The sequence below is a fragment of the Streptopelia decaocto genome, assembly GCF_964273445.1.
Source record: "Streptopelia decaocto genome assembly, chromosome: 8".
NCBI lineage: Eukaryota > Metazoa > Chordata > Aves > Columbiformes > Columbidae > Streptopelia > Streptopelia decaocto.
Genome location: NC_138662.1, coordinates 5,425,947 through 5,448,953, shown reverse-complemented (window position 1 = coordinate 5,448,953; position 23,007 = coordinate 5,425,947).

The window sequence follows — 23,007 nt, the reverse complement described above, 5'->3', positions numbered from 1 at the left end:
CCCTTCAGATGCTGTATGTACCTCTGGGATGCCCTTTGAGCTGCCGTTTCTGGCTACGGCCCCCTCATAGGTGTTAGGGGTGAGGGCTGTGCATGGGTTGGTGCTCCTGCTCTCCCTGCTGCCCTCTCCTCTTCATGTCCCACAAGACAATAACAAGCTTTTAACATAAGAACCACAGGCAACAGCGGGGGAACAGACCGAGGCTGTGCCTTTCCCCAGTCCTGGTTTTGGCAAACCCCAACAAACTGCACAAACAAGTGATGGTGAACATATTAGGTGCCAAGATGTGACCAAAGCAGTGAGTGTTTGGGCATCAGCCTAGTACCAGTAAGCAGAACCCAGAAGCCTGTGGAGATTCCGTTACAAATGGAAGCTTTCAAAGTTGACAAAGAGCTAGAAAAGAGCCCACAGTTTGCTTATTGCAGTGACAGGCAAGCACGGGGGAAAGAAGGGTTTTATTTAGCTTCCCAGGATGGGTCTGGAGTAGGTCTGCACTGATCAGCCCTTCCGAGTCTGGTGGGTGTGTACCGAGACAAGCCGGGTTAGGAGGCAAGTTTCATCCCAATCCACTTTGCAAAGCACTCTTCTCTCTTAACTCCTCATGCTCCCACCGCTCCCAGCTTAGAGATGGCATGGCTGCAAACAACGGGGCTGTTGGTGGGCCTAGCACCTAACTACCTTGGTGAGACCCAAGCAGATCGACACAGGAAAGGAGACTCCACAAAGGCAAGATGTCGCACGTGCAAAAAGGAGACATTGCTTTCCCCTGTAGAGAGGGACGTGTCCCCATGGAGAAGCCCCAGGGCAATGTGACAGGCAAGTCTAATAGTCATGCAAGTCTGTACCAAAGGGGTTGAAAACTTCCCACTCTGGAAGGCTGTTTGATCCCACCATCACTCTGAGGGCAGGAGAAGGGTCCAACCTCACCCATCGCTCCAGGCTGCCCCACGAAATCCCGCCAGCACACGCGCAAGGACAAGGCCGATGGACTTTTTCATTTCACAAGTAATTAACCGGGCAGCCTCCCCCCTGAGCCTCTTCTGTTTCTTCCTGGGCACATCCCTGAAATTAACCTCAGAGCTAATGAAGCCAATTACCATCAGCAGACATGGTCTCCCTCTAATTATTTTCCCTGGAAAGGTCACCCGAAGTGGCACATTGTGAAACCAGCTAATTGCATTGTCTGCTCACAGCACGGTGCCGGCTCCTGCGGGGCTCCGCCAGGCGCAGGGGGAGCCTCATGTGCCATCGCCCAACAATTGGAGCCTCCAGCTGGGGAAAAAAAGCAGCTGTGAGAGAGGAACCCACTGCCAAAGTCTCCTCGCCACCAACATCGCTCACAGATACAGGCTCTGACTGCTGGCTTATCCCCCTCCTTTCAGATGTGGCGAGCCAGCCCAGCAGTCACGGCAGAAGATTAGAAGAACATGCCAAGTTATCTGGGTGTCAGAATAAAGCAGCTGGATGCTTGTCTTCGGAAATTGTTTTGTTTTCATAAAGCTGCCTTTTTTTTTTTTCTTTTTTTTTTTTTTTCTTTTGAGAACAGAAAGAGAGGGAAAATTTTGATTGGAAAAATCCAAACTCATGGCCTAGCTCCGGGTTATGGAGAGGGATGTGGTTGGTAGTATCAGCCATAAAAGATCGCAGTGAGGATGCTGCCCCAGTTCTAAATTAGCGAGGGGGCTTCTGGTATTTTTGAAGATTCTTTAGAAAAACACGGTCAGACCAAACCAAAGGAACGGCACAGAGCAGGACAAGAGCAGCACGTTTTGCACTCTTTCTGTTTGGACAAAACATTTCTAGTGCAACAACCAGCGATGTTCCTAAACAGTTAATGCAGGTATAGAGTCTTCACTGTGTGGATTTTATAATGGACCTGCCCTGTTTTCTATCCATGATCACCAAAGAGTCCCTGAGAGGCTATAGCACATCAGCCATTTGCTCTCACGAGCACACAGAGCAGCTCAGAGAAGGTGAAAGGGCATCACCTTCTTGTTAGCATAACATATCATGCCCTGTCCCTCCACCTGCACCCAGCAGAAAATACAGCTTCAGTGCCAGACCCCAACACCTTTGACCCTATGGATCAGAGCTCACCCAAACTCCTCTATAGGGAAGGTTTATGAAGAAAGCAAAAACTCCTTGAGTAGCATCTCTCAAATCCTGTCTTGGTCATTTTGGATTAAAGATGGTAAAGTATTCATGCCTGCAAATGGATGCTGTTTGAGAATCTGAATGGGAAGTCACACTGTGTGTGTCATGTAGCTGAGCTGAATCTCAAAGTTTGCTATCCCGGCTCCCAATAGAAGTGCAGTGGGATCTTCAATATCTCTGACAGGTTTTCCTGAGCCCGTCAGCACTACCATAATCAGGTTGCTGTAAGACTCCGTTTGTTTTTAAACACACAAACAAAACTTAGGTGTTGAGTAAAAATGTTGTAAAGTCCACCCATCCAGCAGGAAAATCCAGGATGGATATCCAGCTGCTACCCTGGGCGCTGAAGCTTGCTTTTATCAGAAGTTGCTTTGGAGACAGAACACGTTACATCAAAAGTAGTTAACAAAAAATACATCATCCATCAAAGGCAAGCTCCAGATGTTGCATTTTTGGCACCAGCAGCAAGAAGACCCAAGGGGCTGGATGCTGGACCAGCCGTGCAGACTCTGCCCCCTCCGCTCCCCACGGCGGCCGGGGCGCAGTGTGCCGGTGCCCCGATGCGACACAGCCCCTAATCACATTCACATGTCAGGTCACACCAGGCGGGAGATGATGTGTGTGACCACATTAAAGAAGGGAATTTTTTCCTTTGAGATTTCTTTGTTGACTTTAATAAAGGCTCCCTCTGGGCTTTCATGCTTCAAAGGAAAAGGGGAGAGGGACCATCTTCACACATCCTAATTAACAATGTTTAATAATTGTTCTCGCATGCTGCTTTGGTTTTGCATCTTTTACACAGATCAAAGGAAGTTAAGACCTTTCTCAAAGGGCTTAGAGAATGTCAGTGTCCTCCAGCCTCAGCGAATCTCAGAAAGCCACAGAGGAGAGGTGGATATGTCAAAAGACCCACATGTAATCCTGTACAGATGTGGCACCGACAGAGGGACACGTGGGGGACTCTGGTCGGGAACTCCCACATCCATTTTCTGTAAGGGCAAAGCCAAGCACATGAGCTTCCCACACAACCCGAGTGGAATCACCTGGGCAGTTTGTCACTATGCTGTGTCTGTAAGTTGTGTCCTGATACCTGAACCACAAAACTGTGCTTCATTCCCCCTTAGAACAACCATGGAAAACTCTTGAGCTAAATACAGAGTAGATCTCAGTCCTTTCAGCATGCTCAGCTGGCAGAACCAGGGCTCTGTAGTGCAAGAGTCACACCTGGTTTTCCTGCCCTTCCCTACAACGGTCCCATCAGCACTCGGTGGGAAGCTGCTGCTGGCATTTCACTTAGCAAGACAGTCTGTACAGGACAGCTCAGAGCCCATCCTAAGTGGGCTTCTTTAAAACCCTCCTATAAGCCCCAAGTCTTTGTTTGCCTGGAAACACTAGGATGATGATTTGAGCTACAGCTAAGAACACAAGAAGTCCCGATGACATTCACAAAATATTGAGGCAGAAAAACATTGCAGTCCATTTAAACCTTAAAGGGCAGCTTAGGCATTGTTTCTGTGTCTGTAACTACAAGAGTCCTCAGGCTGATACCATGAGCAGAAACAGGAAGATCAGCAGAGTTTTCCAAGGGCTCTGGGCCTGAGTAGCAAAGCATGAGTAGGTATGGTACACTATGCTATGCTATGCAGAAGACACAGAGAACCTGCCATGAATACCCTGGGTTTAAGCCTATGCCCGTTATTGCCTTGGGTAAACCAATGCTACATTTGCTAACCAACATGAAATGCAGGAGTCTATAGGAACCACATGTTTTCCATCCATTCTGTGTGCTCCATCAGCTTGATGGAGTTAGATGATGCAGACAGACAGTCTAAGATCTGGGTTAAATAAGTTGAACTGCTTTATTTTTCTCTTGGCGTTGCAGTGTGTGCAGGGTGGAACATCTGGAGTGCATTATTCATTAAGAGTGAAAGATGCCGTTGTGTTTGTGGAGGAACCAAGCATGCTTCTTGCAAGCATCTGACACAAACCAGAGTGACAATTAACGGCATGGCAGCTTTCTTTAAAGGATATTAGTTCTGCCTAAATAAAACTTTTGTCAGCTTAGCTGACAGCACAGGTTTCCGAGAAGGCACTTCTGTAGCCTAGTAAGAGACATGAAAGAGAGCTTTTAAGTAGCACACTGGCATTTGTATATGCAGCAATGGGAATTACTATGTACAGTAGCAAGATGCAGCTCTTGTCAGATAGAGAGCACAACAGGAATTGATGCTATGACTTTTCTCTACACATAGATAATACTTTTCACCCAACAGCTTACTCATAAAACTGATGGAGAAATGCAGTGTGGGTCAGCCAGAAACCTGTGGATTTGATTCAAAATCTAATAAGCTGAAGCAGCAAACAAAAGGGTTTTCCATTCTTTAGTGGCCAGTGGCTCAGGGTCTCACGCAACACGTGGGAGCCCTGGATTGGGTCCCATCTTTCCTTGAGGGACCTTTATTTCAGCTGTCCTGGCTCCTGTATCTTAGCCCAGTCCTTCAGATACGTTTTCACTCTGCCTAAGACACCGCATCCTCCAACATGCCCCTGGTCTGTACCCTCTGTGTGGATGTTTCATTGCTGTAAGAACTCACCATGAAAAGCTGGGTGAAAAGGTGGACAGGAAGACAGGAGGGAACTTGAACTGCAAGGTCAGTGGAGGAAAAGAACTTATGAAGACAAAGCAAAGATCCTTCTAGTGCTTTCAGCTGATAATACCAGGGTGCCTCGCACCTCTCAGATGCAAATCCTGAATGAGAACCTTTCCAAACTACAGGTTTTTGTTAAAGCATATACGTGCAGGTGTATCTCAGTATACATTTGCCACATGACACCAATGCCAAAACCACCACGTCAGCAATACATTTTAAGTCTTCAGGAAAGTACCTTTGTTTTTCTTTTCTGCATATGATAAATTCAAGCAATTTGCTCTTACCCACTCTTCCAGAAATGACAAAAAAGCTTATAATAAGACACAGAACAATCTTATATCAAAAAACCTACTCCTTTTACTGTGCTAACAGAAGAGCTACTTCAAGTTCAGATAGACCAAACAAAATAAATATGAGTCTTCAGACCATAATGCCAGAGAAGTGCTTCCACTCTATGTGCACATCAATTATTTCCTTCTATTTAAATCCATAACTAATTACCCTTGGAAACAAAATAGCTAACATCCAGTTGAGTACAGGCATCCCTTTTAATGTAATCAAGAACTCATCTAGCTTGAAAATTATGGCAATTACCCATGAAGTGGAGGGTTGTATGGACCAAAGCCCTGCAGCAGAAAGTGCAATGCATCACGAGGAGGCACCTTCCAGAGAGGAAGAAGGGAACTGTCTAAATCATGGACAAAACCGCACAACTTACGATGTAACTAGAGCAAGACACTCATAAGGACTAAGAAAGCAGCAGTTTAGCGTTTGCCCCAGCCTCAGAAGTCCCCACTCCAATTTTCAGTGAAAGGTAAATATTTAGAATGAAAATTTCCTTTGTGGAAACCAGATTCTTCCTTCAGAAGGTAAACTTCAAGCCACCATCATTAAAAAGGCTTTCAGATTTCTCCTGCAATGACATCCTCTAAATCAATTCTCCCTGCTTCTCAGCACAACCTGGCTCATCACAAGATCTGTAAGCTGATCCCTGGAGTTCAAACTGATTCCTACATGGAGCTTCATACACCCAATACACATGAACTGCCTTCAGCAGTTGTTCTTCTCCGTGCTTTCTCATCCTTGACTAGCTGCTGGCCAAAATCAATGCGAGACACAGAGAGCAATGGTATGGCATATACAATATTTGACTTTCGACAAAATACCAAATCACAACCTGAAATTCCAGGGTGCATCTTCTAAGAAAATCCTATTTCTCAAGTAAAAATTTCAGTTTGCAGTCTGAACTAATTTACCACATCTCTACATAAGCCACGATTTATCCACACTTGAAAGAGAATTGTAAGGCCGTTTTCTGACCAAATACCCCATTAGAATTGTATATTGCCTTGTTTGCAAATCTTCCTACAAAGAGAGCATGTTCAAGGCAAGGCTTGAATATCTGAATATCTGGGAAAATTCAAAGCTTAATCCCAAGTGCACGACTGTAACAAGAAGCAGTTACGCACCTCACCTCATCTCTCTCCAGTTGAGAAGCTACTTAGCAGGGCACATAAGATCTTTTGCTTTTTATAAATAAAATAGGTAAGAAACATGAGGTACTGAAGTAAGGTTTCTGAGCTTGCACTCAAGCCCTTAAATAAATGATGGATAATTGTAAGATGCAGGAAACCTTTGGGTCTCTCAGGAAGATGCAGCATAATTTGCTTGCCAGTTTGTACATGTTTCAACAGCCTTCTGTAGAGGTTTTGAGCTTCTGGAACTTCAGGTTTAAACAAATTCAGGGTGCCACAGGGAAAACAGAAGCTGATGTAGAAGCAGCAAAGCCTGTTCATCTCCAAAAATTGCTCCTGAGATTGTCTGTGAGCAGATGTGAAGAAATCTTTGGAAGCACTAAGTAGGGAGGAGCGTGAAGATGCAGGGAAATAGGAGAGAAGGTGGTTTTATGTTAATTCCTTCAAGCGCACACATGAGATTCCTCTCATGCAAGTTCTACCTGGGCACACACAGACCTGAAGCAGAAATGGATGTTCCCAATTGCTCTTGGGTTGCCAGGCTGTCTGTCAGGCAGGGAACTTTGCAGGTGTATCACAGCTCCACAGAGCAGCTCACTTGAAATGAAGGGCAGGGAGGCAGCTCAGGAGACCATCTACTCCAACTCTACACACCAAGGAGGCAGGACTGGGTGCCAAAATTCCCCTGAAGCCACAGCAAGCCGCCAGCCTCGGTGACTTTGCTAAACCCATGTCACTGTGCCCAGCATCCATCTGCACTCCCCGGCTGGGCTGAGATGCACCAAGACCAGCTCTGTGGGGATTCCCTGGGTGTCCAGCTCTCCTGGATGCCCCCCTGGGTGAATTAAAACTCAAAGGCAAGATAAGTCTGGCTTCTGTTTTCTAAGTAGGCCTCCGAGTAATTTCGCTGTGCTCTAATCACAGGAGAGAAGTTAATTTTTGTCCCATGGCCACGGCTCGTTTCCCTCCTGCAGATGATGAGAACGCCCCTGGGGAGTTGGAAGGGAGTGAGCTGCTCTTGCCACAAGCCCAGTCGAATGCAGGTGGTGAACAAATGTACAGGCAAGAAAAAAGAACAGAGACAAGGAGAGAGCAAGGGGGAGAGAAGAAAGGAGCAGAAACCAATAGCAAGGCAGACTGTGGATGGGGGGAAACCAGACTGAGGAAGAAAGAAAAGGAACAAGATAAATAGTGGGTTGTGGCAGCTGTGTGATGACAGGCACTGGGATGAACAGACAGATACAAGACCCAGCAACAGTTGTGAACTAAAAGTTTACAAAGGCTCATTTCTTTCCCGCACTCCCACTTTACAGGACTTGAATTCAGGAAGAGAGAAAACCACAGACTCTGTGTCTGCTCAGCCCGACCAGGACATCCTTTAAGAACCAGCCAAAAACCAAAAGTGCTGCCATGTGTGGCCAAGGGCCATTAGGAGCTCATGCAAGAGAGCAAATCCCAGGGGAATCACCCACTTCCCCATGCTGGCTGGCTCAGAAAAACACTCCCTGGCCTCTAGGATGTTGGTTGTGGGCACTGAAGAGCTTGCACAGAATTAGCCCATGAATTGGGCATTTGCTCCACCAACTCGACAAACTCTCTCTTGGGGGTGGAGGGCCAAAGAGCATTGATTTTAATCCATTCAGGTTTGTAGGAGATCCTTCCTAGAGGAAATGAAACACCTTTTCTTCTTCTTCACTCCCTTTTAAAAACAAAACCCAAAAAACCCTACAACAGACAAAAAAGCCAGTGCATGCTCTACTGTTACATGTGAAAGCCAAAACAAGGACAAGAGCATTGCCTCAGGATCCAGAGGTGAATTTTGAGACATTTCACTGCAGCAGAGAAACTGATAAGGGAGAAGTGGCTCACAGCCAGCCGGATTTATACCTGCACAAGCACACCCAGCGGATTTCCAGTCCATCACCATAACCGCTCCGAGCAGTATATGCCCATTCATAGGGAACAGGGAATGTGGACCTGAAATGCTGGATTTGTTTCTTTTCTTCGTAAGTGCTTATTTTGACTTTCTCTCCCAAGTAAACGGGCAAGTTCCACCACTGGCAGCTTAAGATGCTGTTTATTGCCAAGACGAAAAACTAATGTTCCCTTGCTATAGGCTTTATATTCAAAGCAGAAGGAAGAAGGTGGTTCAAGACTGCTAATGCAGCTGGCTGCTATAAAAAAAGTCTCCTCTATGCTGGCTTTGATGCCAAACAAAAGAAACAGCTAAAGGTTTTTCCCCAAATAAAGTATCCTTTCATGACACAGAAATTCCTCAATGGGAAAAGATGTAAGCAAAAATCCTGGTGTTGGCAACTGTTTGAAAAGCTGTCTTTTGGTTTTCATTTAGTATAAACAACAAAGCTATTTCCACGATGCTGTCCCATGGAGGGGAGCACAGAAGCCTCGAAGGTGCGGTTCCCAAAGGTGGGACCACATTTCTGAGCGGTGCAGCATTGCGCAGAGAAGTGAGACACAAAGCGAGCAGACGTCTGCACTGAGCGTCCCTTTGTGCCCAGGTTTGGTTGGACAGGGGGAGGTGGTGCCTTTCCCCCTGGAGCTCTGCTCCCCGCCATGCTACTGTGCAGCTGCTGCGCTGGGCTCCTTTCAGCAACAGGGAATATTGACTTCAAAATTGTTTTCCCAGCTCTTAAGTCAATGTACAATCTTGTTCCTTTACATTTAATGGATTTAAAACAGTCAGGTTCCCTTCTGGCCCCAATAGCATATGCATTTCTTAATGCATTCAGCCTAAACTAACCCAGCTCTGATTCCTGAAAATATTTAAGGATGCACTTAATTTAAAACATGTGAGCAGTCTCAGCGAGGTCAGTGGGATTACATTTGAACAGCGCTGCTTTCCAGCACCTCCCGGCCATGCCTCTCCCCTTGCACCCCAAGACGAGGGCCAGGAAAACTCAGTAACAGCCAGTTTTGTCCCAGAAGAGCTTTGTCTGTAAGGACAAAAGGTAAATGAGAAACAGAGCAGCAAAACAATTTGCCCCAGCATCAGAAAGCAAGTCATTGATGCAGCCAAGATGAGTACCACCGATCTGGGGTCCAGTGTCTCCCATGTTCGAAGGGAACCACACACAGGGCTTTCACACTGCAGCGTGCTGCAAAAGCTTCACCGCAGCACTATTTTAACCACCCTTCTTCCCAAAGCAGCCTTAAGAGGAATTAAAGGCAAGTGAGACCTGATTAGATTATTGAAACAGCCTCCTCCAAATAAATACAAGCTAAAAATAGCACCAGAGGACAGAGATCGCATCTCGTCAAGAAGCTGATAAGCCGCCCTCACTGTAAGCACATAAAAGCAGGCCAGACAGACGTTTACACTGAGTGATTTAGTGCATCTGAATTTGTCAAGTTGCTTGATAACTTCATACCCAAGAAGGTTTTTTCCTCATTAGAGAAACATCCTGGTTTCCAGTAAAAAGTTGCTGGCACCAGAATTCCACACATGCTGTTTTCTGCACAGCTAAAAGCAGAGGAGTTTTTCGCACAGAAAAAAGAATCCATAGATGGATGGCAGTTCTCAGTGAGTTCCTAGTGGGTCTCCTGTTCCTTTCTTCTGCCCTTTACAATGTGGTGGCTATGCCCATGCAATATGGAGAAGCTGGATCCTTTCTTTCCCCCAGCTCCCGGCTGCAAAGTGAATCTGCAGTGCCAGCGCAGCGCTATTCTGCTGCCGGTGCTCTGCAGGGAGACGGGATCCGATTTACCCCAGCAGCTCTGCCGCAGCGTTCCAGCTCTACAGGGACACTCCCTAATCTGCACGAGGAATCTAAAGGACTTGAAACAATAAGAGAAAAGGAAATCATTGTTTTAAGACACGTACTGAAATATCATTGTGTGGATGTACTTAGCAGATGGGGAATGCAATGGCCAGATTCAGGCTCCCCTGGGTTAGTTTCTCAAAATCCGGCTGCCCCGTCCTTTCTGTGGGCAGAAAAATAGGAGGGGGATGGTTTGCAAAAGTCTCCTTAACCGCATGAAGAAGCGACAGTAGCTGGCTTGGACAGGAAAGGCACTCTGTGCACAGCCATATTTCTACACTATTCAGAGTTCAGTAACCTTTGAGAAAAATGTTTGCCCTAAAGAAGGTAGAAAGAGACACAAAGTGCAGATGCTGTACCCACTTATATGGCCAACAGTGGGTCTTGGCCTGCCAAGCCTTGAAGAATTTCCCTGAGGCTGGGAGCAAAGTGCCTGCTGGACAATCACATTCAGTGGGGGCTGGATGCCCAGGCCCCTCCAGCTGCTGCTGGCAGACCAAGCCTATATGTCTGTCCTTCTGCACATCCCAGTAGTCCTTCCAGACCTGCCACCCAGCACACACTGGCAGGAACAAGGTGCCAGAGCATCGCTCTATCCTCAGTAATGCTGCTGGTGGAGAGTCCAATAAAGTGTTTTCAGGAGGATTTAATTTGGATGAGACGTGGTTTGGAGGGAGAAGTCCTGATCTCCTCCACTTTCTGCACTTTGGCTCCCACCACACAGGTGGCTCCCACCTCTCAAGCTGGGAGAACAGGATTTGGTTTGTGTAGAAGTAAGAAGTATCTCACATCAACTAACGGGTCCAAGATCTAATCAGAACTAGTCAAAGCAAACCCCAAAACATGTACAGTGTGGCCACCAAGTCCTCAGCAATAATACTTCACTTTCCACGTCCATTACTATGGCAGCACTGTATCTGCTCACGCAGATATCACCTAAATTGCTGTGAGGTTGTTTCGTGCAACCTCTGTTAGCCATCCTGGGGTGCCACATCCAGCTGAGCCCACTGTACAGAACATCCTTGCCACCACTGACCACCACAGGACTGGATTGTGAGTGAGGACACCAATAAGACTACATACCTGTATTTAATGGCATTGTATTTCATGGCAGACATTGGTTCTGCAGGGAGCCCAGCAACGCTGAGGTTAGCAGAACCTACATCTGCTTTGCAGAAGGAAATGCATGTGCAGCCCATCACCCCCGGAGGAAAGAGTGAGCAGGCTCCTGGCACTGTGGTGTAACAGTCTGCCACGAAGATCTCTGCTGGTCCTCACCAGACTCTGAGGAAAGGCTGTGGACATCAGAGCCACCGCTCCCCAAATAGACACACAACCCACAGCCAGCTTCTTTCTGCTGGCATGCACATCCCTGACCCACCCGAATTACTGCAAGCGCACACGTCCTTGAGGACTAGAGCCCATCTCAACACCGTCCTGTGGCTCCGGAGCCAGCTAAACCCCTTGTTGTGCATGGGGCACCAAACAGGGTGGATGGTTAGCAGGACGCACTGCCAGCTATGGGTATTTGGAGCCTGCTCCAGGAGATGCTGCGCAGCCAGGACCAGCAAAACGATTTAAGGCAGGAGCTCCCACCAGTCCCGCTGGGAGCTGGGGACCTAAACCTCCACCACAGGGAGCTTTGAGAACATCAGCCCAGGTTTGTTTCAGGAACGGGTCCTGGGATTCCCTCCACCTCCCTCTCTCCTTCTCTTCAGCAACACAATGTCGCTCTTTCTCTGTTTCCAAAAGGGGGTCTTGCAGGGCTCTCTGCATCAGAGATCAGGAGCTGTTTTGAAAGGAGGAACCCGCAGTTTGACCCCTGCTCTATTGAGAGACCTTTTGTGTCTCTGCAAAGCTCTCCGCTCTGCACCGGCGGAGGGAAACACTGCAGGAAGCAGGGATTTATTCTGCTGCTGACAATTGGGAGCAGCAGTGTCCTCTGGTGCCTTCATTGTCCAAAGGTGTTTGAGTGTAAAGCTCACACATAATAGCGACTTTCCAGTGATGCCTGTTGAAAAAGCCCTTTGGTGCTCGCCAGCCCTGCCCAGAATGCAAGACCTCAGGTGTCCAGGCTTATCTTCCAACCAGACTCATTCATTTAACAGCCAACCCCGATTACTCCTTGTAGTTAAAAGAAAAGCCCCAAAACAAAGGCTCAGCGGCCACGCACTCCTCAGCCATTCAGTGCTGCCGGTGTGGGAAGCAGGTGTTTCGAGGTCTGCGTTCCCACTCCAGTCTGAAGAGGCTGGAATAAGACACTGCCTTTTGAAATGCCCGCTAAAAAAGGGAAGAAAGAGGTAGCACACCATCATTTTGCAGGCTGGGGGCAGGCGAAGGGCTCAGCTAATTCATAGCATGAGCTGGCTGAGTGCTGCAAAAGGTATTCCCACGGAAACTCCTGCAAATATGGAAATTAATCTAACTGAGCTGTTTCTACACCTTTTTTTATTTGTTATAAATGGGCTTTTTGCGAGTGGTTGTGGAGTGCGCACCTTTCACTGCAAACATTCACGTACTTGGTTTGCTGGTAAACAGGGATTTGCGGTGGAAAGGGCAGCTCCATTACCCTGCAATGACAATGGGAAGCGATGCTGAGCTGCTTGCTCCGTGATGGCTCTTTGAAAACATGCCCTGGCCACATGGAAAACATAAGTAGGATTTCCCGGACCTTTGTTTTCTTTTAAAAAATAATAAATCTCTTTCACCAGACAATCACAATTTCCTCTCCCTTTTCTCACCTATTAGCTGAGCAGCACGAGTGGGGTTAAAGGACTGGTCCAGCTCAACCAGTTTCTGTGCTGTACCCTCCTCCAGGCATTTAACAAGGGCTCCTTGTCTAGCTCTTACTACACATGGGATGGCCAGGCAGTGCTCATGTCGGTGTTGGACAAGCCCAGTCCAGCCCCACCGCCTGGATCAGAGAGCAGCAACATGTTCAGCTCAAAGTGGCCCAGACAAATTTCTCAGCATCTCTGGCTGTACCTCCAGCTCTCAAGCCTGCAAGCCTCACAGCGCAACAGTGCCCTTCTGAAATGCATAGTCTCTCTTAACGCAGCTGTGTTAAGATAATAGCATCCCCCTGCCTCCCTTTTTAATAAAGCTGCCAGTTTTAAAGATGCATCACAGTAATTTCTTAAAAGCTACAGGCCATCAGTGCTGCCTAAGTGCTCTTTACTTGGAGTACGACACGGGGGGACTGTGAAGAACTCACTCACAGGCTAAAAATATTCCCACCTCATTATATACTCTGTTGAATTACTCAATAATTACACTTATTAGATCCAAAGATAATTACCATTTTACTAGACAGGTGTCCCTTTTGTTAATACACGAAGTCAGCCACCTCACCATTACCTATCGGCAATGCTCCTCAGGCCAGCATCCAGCAGGTCCTCTGCACTCATGCCACCATGCAAGGAGGGGGCTTGTCCTCGCAGTAGTCACTTCTAATTGTCTCCTCCTCCCACAGGGGTAAGGCTCGTGTATCTAAGCCAAGGCACGCTCATACAAGACCGATGTGACTGTCGGGAGATGGAGGCTCCTCTCCTCTGCCCAAACCTTCTGGCTCTGGAGCAGGGACCTCTGCCAGTGATGTGTGCTGAGCACTTCATGCCATGGGTGACACCTTCACAGTGACACAGGCACAGCACAGTGGCAGCTCTGTGTGCATGTGACTGACAACCACTGTTCACGCTGAGGTGAAAAGGAGCCACCATTCTCATCATGAGGTCCCATCAGGACCAGGACTCAGGAACCACATTACCAAAACTTCCCCACAAGCCTGAGCACCTCCAGGAGCTACTCGCAGCAGCAAGCTGCTGACTTGCAGCTGGATTTAGGCTGGGAACAGGTGGGTGTTTTTTACAAATGGTGGCCAGCCGAAGCCACTCCTACCTCCTACATGTGTTTACTACCATGGCTATGCCAGAGCTGCCCCATCAGCTCCCAGCCAAACCAGCCTGAGGGAAGGAAACAGCCATGCCGGGGGCTCAACAACTCCTTTGTCCTGAGAGCTGTAGAAATCACTCCTGCTGCACAGCCGCGATGCTTCTCGCCAGCCCAGGGTGGGACATCTTTCCACAGCCTTCAGGGCCTGGGACCATTTATACCCCCAGGGGCCACCAGCTCAGAGCTTCTTTGCTCCTCGCAAGCAGAGCCATCAGGTCGGCACCTGCTTTTCCTGCGGCCCCGTGTTGCTTTTTCACGGGATGGGTTTGTAAGAGCAGATAGAGGGAAAATGCTGCCACGCTGCTGGCGGAAAATATGCAGGAATGAGAGGTCAGCAGTACAGTCCCCTCGAAATCCCGAAGACATGTTAAAGGCTTTATTGTTTGGCATCTAATACTGGGGAATGCTTTGTCTCTTCTCTCTGCGCTTAAGGCTACACTCACTTTTGGGTTTTTGTCCAAGTCTGATCATTTACCAAAAGGCATTTTTATTCTCTCCACAGTCATTTCCAGGAAAAGTAATTAATTTATGTTAATTTGCAGAGAAAAAGGCATAGCGATGAACTTTTCAACTAATCCAGAGAGAAATGGTAATATATTAAAAACTTACTGGTGATAAAAAGATAAGACACATAAGTTATGATCTTTCCACCATAAAGCACTGCTTATTGAAAGAAGCAGATTATTTTGGGTAGCTTCAACCCTTTTCAAATAATCCAACTTAAAACAATAGTCCATTTTTTAAGCTGAGCTAAAGTGCATCAGGCTTGTTCCTTCCAAGCCAGACCCTCTTCAGCCCAGTGTTACTGGCATCCAGAAGCAAGAAATTCCCTTGAACTCCAGACTGGCTATGTCGTGGCTACACACAGGAGATAATGAGGGCCTGGGTTGCATGCAGGTGAGAAGGCAGGAAAGGAAAATCTAAAGGATTTTACTTTCCACTGACTATTTTATGTTCCTGTTACCTGTCTGAGATGCTTTTTGCCTTTTTCTTTCAAAATAAAAAAATCAGATTTCAGCAAATATTATATGGTGGGATTTGTGGTTTGGGTTGTTGGTTTTTTTTTGGGGGGCGGAGGTGGTAAACGTTATTTTTTGCTCCCAAAATGTTTGGAGAGAACATTTTGATGTGCTGTACCTATATGGCCATATTCAGAGGCCTAAGTGGTAAACACCAGCTATTCATACTTGGTGCGAGCTCCGAGCACTGAGGGAACATCTTTCATTGTGGTTCACTCTTGCTACAACAATAAACGAAACATGGAAATTATTTCTTTAATGGCGTCCTCTAAAAATCAATGGCATTCAATCCAGTTCCAGCTGGACATCCCTTTCTGTTTTCTCCAAGCATCGCATGGCTGTTTTGAGTTGATGCAGATGTAAAAAGAAGAGCCAGGACAGCTTTTACTTGCCTTTTTAAACTGCTTTTGTCTTTATTCCGATGGGGAAGAGGGCTAGGGGGAGAAGGGTGTTCGGACACATGACCCCGATTTCAAAGCTGGTAAAACACAGCAAAAAGAACAATCCCAGGGAGCTGCAGCTCTGCCACCCTGAGCCTTTCTGCTGGTTCAGGAGCTGGCTACAGTCCGGCCCAGAGTCCAAAGCCACAGGAGGAGATGCTAATTAGACACTTCCAGTGGTGTTGTAGCTGCACCCCCAAATTTCAAAAATGCACAAATGAGAAAAGTACTCAATCAAATTGAAGCCAAATGACTTGTTGAAATAAATGGATATATATTTAGAATGATGGAGAACATGAATAGAGCTACAGCTAGTTTACTACAAGGAGAGTGAGAGAAGAAAACCACCAGGGAAAAAAAGTGTTGCACAGCAAGAAAAACTCAATTTTACAGGCTCTTTACCCCTCTTCCCATGGTAATGCCAAGGTATCTGCCAGCTACTTTAAATCTCACTTTCTAAGGTAAAAATTCAATTACTGATGGCATAGCATGAGAAATGGAGACAGAAAAAGCAGAATAGCTACTTAATCAGCTGCACTAAGAAGAAACCGCACCAGCTGCCACCCAAAACTGTCCCATTCCAGGGATGGAGCAAAGCCCTCGTTAACCACCAGACACCAACACACCACCTGCAGCAATTAGCACGAACCTGCAGCATCCAGGGATGATCACAGGTTAGAGCTGCACGGGCACGTCAATCCAGCAGAAAATGCGCTCCAGACACTGGCCTTATTCTACCTAAACCAGGTGCCTTCAGGATTACACAGACACACACGCACTATGTCAGCCCAGAAACAGAATGACAAATCTGAAGTCGATAGACTGTTTACAAGAGGAGGCCAAGCTCTGAAGTAATTGATTGCAAATTCTCATGAGGAACATTATCAAGAAGCAAGGCAAAACCCCTTCTGGAGAGAGAGATGTATGCTGGTGTCTCCTCAGGGACGTGGCTTAAGCCCCACCACCAGCTGCACTTAGAGCAGGGGCTCCGGATTGGGATTTCAAGTTTCTCTTCACTCACTGTTTTTTGTCATGGGGGTAACAACTTGCTGGCAGCACTTTCTGTGCCCTCTCTCCAAAATTAAATTACTTTGTGCAAATGGAAAATTATCTGGGGAATCAGGCAGGTGTTTAACAAGGGATTGGAATCCTCAGAGGAGGAGTTAGGCACGTGAAGCCAACATCTTCCCAGGGGAAACCCCGGCAAGGCACAGTCAGATTGAGATCAGTTTGATAAACGCTCTCTGATGTCTGTGTGATCCTCCTAGCCTTGCCAGCCTCGGCAGCCATGGCAGCAGGTCCCCAGGACATCAGCGCAGCTTTGCAGCAAGAACTATTCGCATCCCTTCCCCTGGTGCCTAATGACCATCTCCAGCTCTCTGTCCCATCTCCCAGCTGCACCTCTGCTGCTTCTCCAGCCACTGCTTTCCACCAGCTTTGAAGATGCTCAGCACCTTCCCCAGCTCCACATCCTGGCAAAGGTGATGGACACTTCTCAACAAACTCAAAAGCTCTTATCAATCACCCCACAGAGTGAGTCTGACTCCTCTAACCAAAACAAAGTATTGCAAGGAGCTGGTTGTGCCTGGGCAGCCAACGCTGACCCTCCGAGCCAGCTCGTCCTCTCTCCTTCACTCAGTTTCTACCAAAGTTCAGCAGAGGTTTTTCAAAGAGCCTTGAAGGATCCTGGCCACCATCAACAGTTTTGACACCACTGGTTTGCTGTCCTTTCCCACTGTGTTTTCCACAGCACTACGTGTACCTGCCACATTTTAGAGCTGTTTGCAAGGGAGACAAACAGCTTTATTTATTCTTTATCTTTAGTTAAGTACAGTTATTCAATATATTATCTTATTAGTTAGTCGTATAATATATCATTAATAACTAATAATAAATTTAATATACAAACTCTATTAATACAGTATCTATCTATCTATCTATCTATCTATCTATCTATCTATCTATCTCTTTATTCTGTCACAATGAAGGGACAGACCCACAGCAGTGAGATGTTACATACTTCTCCAGAAGCAAGGCAATGAGGCAGCAGCCCCATGGGGCTTAGAAAACAGGTTCCCAGGGTTTCTTGTTCCATCCACCAGACCATGAGGCTTCTGCACACTCTGCTGCTGCTGCCAAGGGACAAGGGAATGGAAATTACTGCCCCTCAAAGACTCTGGGTTGGTGCAGCCTGGTTCTCTTGGTGGAGGAGCTGCACAGTAATATAGGTAAAGGACCCATCAATGATTTATGGTTTCTTCCACAGGGGGAAAAGAAAAAGCTGCTGACAAAGGAGCGTCTTCTCCCAGCAGTGAGGCAAGTGCCAGAGCCAACACTCAGATCACTTTGTAGCCTTTAATGGAGAGGCACTTAGCAGAACAGCCAAAAACCCCTTTGAAGGTAAAAAATCCTCTCCTTACCCTTCATTGCCCTTCTGCCCTCCTGAGGAGCATGGAAGTGACTCTAGGAAGGAGCTCATGAGGTGATGTATGAGGAGGACATGGCTGTGGGCATGCTGCTCCAGCTGCACAGAGCACAGCTCTGCTGCTGGGCTGTTGCACTTGGCCATCCTAGGGATATGCTAGTGTTTTTTAAAACCTATGATCTCTGTTTTACCCAGAAATCAAGCTCAAGTCAAAAGGAAGGCTTCTCGGGCCCAGTGGCTCTGACAGCATCATTGTCATGGCCATGCAATGGCTCACCTCCCTGCTCCCACGGCACAGATCAAACCTGCCCTTTGCTGGCTGCAGGAGCAGGATTTGCAGGGGAGAACTTGACCACATGTCTCTCCATCATGTCTGGGCTTTGGGGAAGGAACATGCTGCTGCGGTGCGGAGAGAGGAGCCCTGTGCCTGCTGCGGGTGGGCTTGAGAAGGAGCCCGGGTCTTCTGAATAACACCACGTGCGCCATGCCAGATAACACCTCTGCTGTGGGGGTACTTCTGTGTTGGCACCTTGGGAAGCTGCTGGGGAGCACCCAGGGTGAAGTGAACACACACTGATCCAAGTTGCAACCACACAAAACGTTCCTCTGCACTTGTATTTTCCTTGGAACAAAAAACAACACGGAAAAGGAAACAAAGCAAGACAAACACCACCACCAACTCAACCTACTCGAAGTAGCAAGGCCACGCTGACATGGGGTAGAAGCTCCCAGTAAAGATCCTTGGTGTCACAGGGAGGACATCTTAACAGAAGGAGATGAAGTCGTGTGTGGGGAGCAGGAGAATGGGGAATACTCTCCTGGGAGGAGGACTGGTTCAAACAGTCTCTTCCTCTGGCATGGGGACTTGCTACACCTTATTCCCCAGTCTCCCCACACCACTGAATTTGCACGTTTTTAGGTAATAGAGTCAACTTTCATACCATAGAACCTAGCAGAGGAACCTTAACATATATGACATGTTATCCTGACCACAATCAACTTTCAGAGTCCTTTGAGTTCCCAGCACCAACCTGTTCCATAACACAGAGCCTTATGAGCGATGGAATCATTGCTGCCGGCAGGAACAGCGCAAAGCTCTTTCCTGCACCATGACAGCCAAATCATTACGCTGAAGAAAATGCCACGCAAATGTTTTCTAATACTAAAACAATGGCAGCAGAGCCCAAGCAGGCAGATGTAGGTTCCCTACGAGGCCAACCAAAACGTCTGTTTGCTTCTGGGAGTTTTCTGAGGTTCAACAATCTTCAATTAACAGTACAGCCATTGAAAACCTATTGCCGGCTCCCCTGGCAGCCTGCCTGCAGAAAGCAGAAGCTTGTAAAGAAGGTATTGAGCTCCAGCTGGCAGACACAAACCAAACTTGAGCACTTTTGCGAGGAAAGCTGAGGGCGACACGGCTGGCTTGTGCGGTCAGGAAACCGAGAAGCTTTCTCTTAGTTTTGGATACACCAGTAGTGGAATCTGGGGTCTCCAGCCTGAAGATGAACAGGGTCTTCCTGCCCCTAGAGACCTGGGACCAAAGCGAAGGCAGGATGCCCACGGAGAGGGATATTTCTTTGGGTTTTCTCAGGAGTATCGCAGTGGTAATAATGATCACCTGGCAATCTAAATTAGGACACAAAAGGACTTTTCTTAGAAGAAATGGGATGCTGTTTTTAGAGCATGTATGACAGCCACTGTAAACAGCAAAACTTCTCCACAACCATAAAACCTCACAAAACCCCCAAAACCACAAGCAGGAAATTAAAGAGAATCCAGAGGAAAAACAACACCAAACAATTACATCTCTGTAGGGATTATACTGGGAAAAGCAAAAAGAGAACAAAGACCTTGATCTTTCAAACCCTCGTGCCCGGCTCTGCCGGCAGGACTTGCAAGGGCAGCACCGCAGACCCCGGCGGCAAGACCCGGCACCGGGGACTGGGACCGATGACAGGAGGGGAGACAAGAGGAGCCACGAGATCCCCTTTATTTCTGGTTTATTCTTTATTAATTCCAAATCTGGAATCGAGTCCAAACTAGCTGATGCTGCACGCTTATTACACTTGCCTACATTTTTTTTCCCCCTAACATTTTTTTCTTTCTCTCTAATGCAGTTCTGTAGTACGTTTTTTATTTTAGCTAATGAATCCCTACCCACACATGCGAGAGACTCCAAAACACCCACAGACCAGAGGCAGGGGAAGGAAATGCCGGAATTGTTTGCTGAAATTTGGCAGAGGCTATTTTTTGCGAGGGGCCAGAGGAACAGAGTGTTCTCCAGAGATCCTGAGCAGGGTGAGGTCAGAGACTGGCTTCTGCCACAAGGCTTCAGTGTTGGGAGGGCTTTTTGTCTTTTGCAATTACATAATGTCTTTTCCATGCCTTAAGTTGGTTGCTTCCAGATTGCTGGAGAGAGCTCTGAAATGACACACTCCATGGCTTCAAAAAAAACCCCAACACAACACACTTCTGCTCGTATAAAACGGCAAAATCTCGTTTCCTGCCACAGTCCCGTATTGTAACAGATGGAGGAAAGGGGGGGGGAAGGTTTTTTTTTTTCCCTTTTTCATTTTTCCACATTATCCATGTGTTGGCAACACACTGCTGTCAGAGAGTGGTGTAAAGTTCATTTACGGGAAACCTTCCGAAACTGGAGCAGCTCATAAAACTTTTAATGCAGACCCGGTTAAAAAATAATGACATGAGACCTGAACGTTTTTCGGTTCAGCTGGGGTCTGCGTTTTCAGCCTAGTTCTACACTTTGAGCAAATGGTTATATTCAGGGCTATTTTAATTGTCAAAAGAAAGAAAGAAAAACCCTCCTGGAAGGGAAAAGCAGAGATGTAGTGAGGGTTCAAAGAGTGAGTGAAGTTCCCTGAGTCCTGTGATCCAGGCCAGGCAATAAGAGGGGCCTTATACTACGTTGCCTAAACCCTTTACCCACCCTTACCTATGGAGGAACTTCTTTGCAAGGCCTTTAGCTTACACTGATCAAAAGTAAAGCAGCCATGAGGCACCCTGGAAGCTTTCAGGAATGAAAAATGGTACTTTTCTAAGTTTTGAATACAGGCAGAAAATGCAGATGGTTTGGATGATGGGGCAGAACCACAGGCACCCAAGGACTGATGAGCCCTGTGTCAAATTGCAAGCTCTGCCTCCAGCTGGCCACAGCCCAGGGAAAAGCACTTGCATTCAAATCCACAAAATTACTTCGGCACCAGACCACTATGGCTGTGAAGCCTTCAAGCAACTTCTTCAGCTCTCAAAAAAATGACTCTGTTCCCTAAAATAAAAATCAACGTATCATGTCCCCATCCCATCAGAGAGGTGTGAGCACTCTTGGATCTGAAGGGTCTAATTCGCATCTTCTCTCTCCGTCTTGCTCCCCAGGATCTATCCTCAGCCTGGGTGAGCATGAGGATTTGCCCAAGACACTCTTCTTTCCATCACTCTCCACCCTTGATCACCCAACGGCTTCTCTTCTCCCATCCCATGGCCTTCCCATCTTTCCTCCGCTTTTTGTACAGATACCTGGGAGCACAGGGTATGGGACCAGTAAATGGGATTAGCCATGAGTATATTTGCCTAGTCTGAGTATCTGGATAGACGGAACAATTTGGAGGCTTTTGGACAAAGCCTCAGGAGGTCCCGTAACAGCCACAGCGAGTTGCACCCCTGGGTTAAATGGTTCAGCTGCTCTAAGCCCACATGGTGCGTGATTTGGGCTCAGCCCCAGCTCATCCCCTGGGGTGAGGAGCAAAGTCAAACAATGCACTGGAAGGGGCAGAGCAAGAAGAATAGGAAACAAGAGAAAGCTGGACACAAACAGCCCATTCTGTCCTCCAACAATGTAGCAAAGGCATTTTCTACATAACTTGGACAGTACGAGCAGGAAATCTGTGTACTGATGTATTCCCACAGCCACGCACACGAGGGGTCTGTGCGCCTCTGGATCAGCGACAATGAATCATTCATTGTCCTTCCTCAGGCTTTCCAGTAGGAAGAAGCTACACATTTGACCTTATAAAAAGCAATAATTTTGCCTGGTAAGATGTAGCCAGCAGCAACCCAGGCCTTCCTGGCAGCCTCAAACACACTGGAGAAGACACGGGCTGCTGCTGTGCTGCCCGGTGCTACATCAGCATTTCCACATGAAACTACTATTTTCAAGGCTGCTACAAATGAGCCAAGAAAGAAACAAAGCAAAAGGAATCTGGTCCCAAAATTCTTTTCCTTTAAAAATATATAAACTATGCTGCAGGGTTTCATCTCCAATAGAAACATTTAGAACTGGACATTCTGGTTCTACGACATCTTTATTCAACTTAAAGAGGACTGCTGTTCTCCTTCTGATCTTTAAGGCAGGCTTGCTCACCTGGTTTCTCAAAAGAAAAATAAGGAATCAAACAGTTAATTTTTTTGTTAGAAAACTGGTAACATGATCAGTCCAGGGCTTACAGAGGTCAGTAGGGCTAAATGGGGAAGAGAGAATGAATGTGTCTGTCAGTACATCTAGTGACTTGTCTCTTCTCCTCAGTGGCTGCTACGCTAGCTATGAGCCCTTTTCAGTAACATAAGCAACAATTAGGATTTTTAGAAGGAATGAGCCATCCCATGTAAGTTGATTTTCAGTGTCTGCCAGGGAAAAGCATTAGAAAGATGGGTCAGAGGTTGAGACCACCTGTCTACAACATCTCCTCTCCTTCCCAGATGTCCCGTGCAACCCTGAGGACACTTGGAGGATGTTTCTGGCAAGTTAATACAGCACCTGAAAACCCCGTCAAGTTCCATATACATCGCTGGATGCCCAGATATGTCAGAAATCGGGTGCATGTGGTGGTAAACTGGGGACAGGAAACCTTTCCATACAACAGTTGTGTCAGGAGCAGAGACATCACTTGGTAATCCTTCACCGACAGAGGCGATGGAAGCACATCAGACAGACAGAAAGCAGACAACACAACAAAAAACTTGTCCCCTCCTGGTTGACTCAACACTGGAGTTAAGACAGAACGAGGCACACACCAGCAGACCTCAGCCGTCCTTTCTGAGAGCTACTGAGAAGGACAACAGTATTTCAGGCTCCAAACCTGAGCATCTTGTGTTTCAT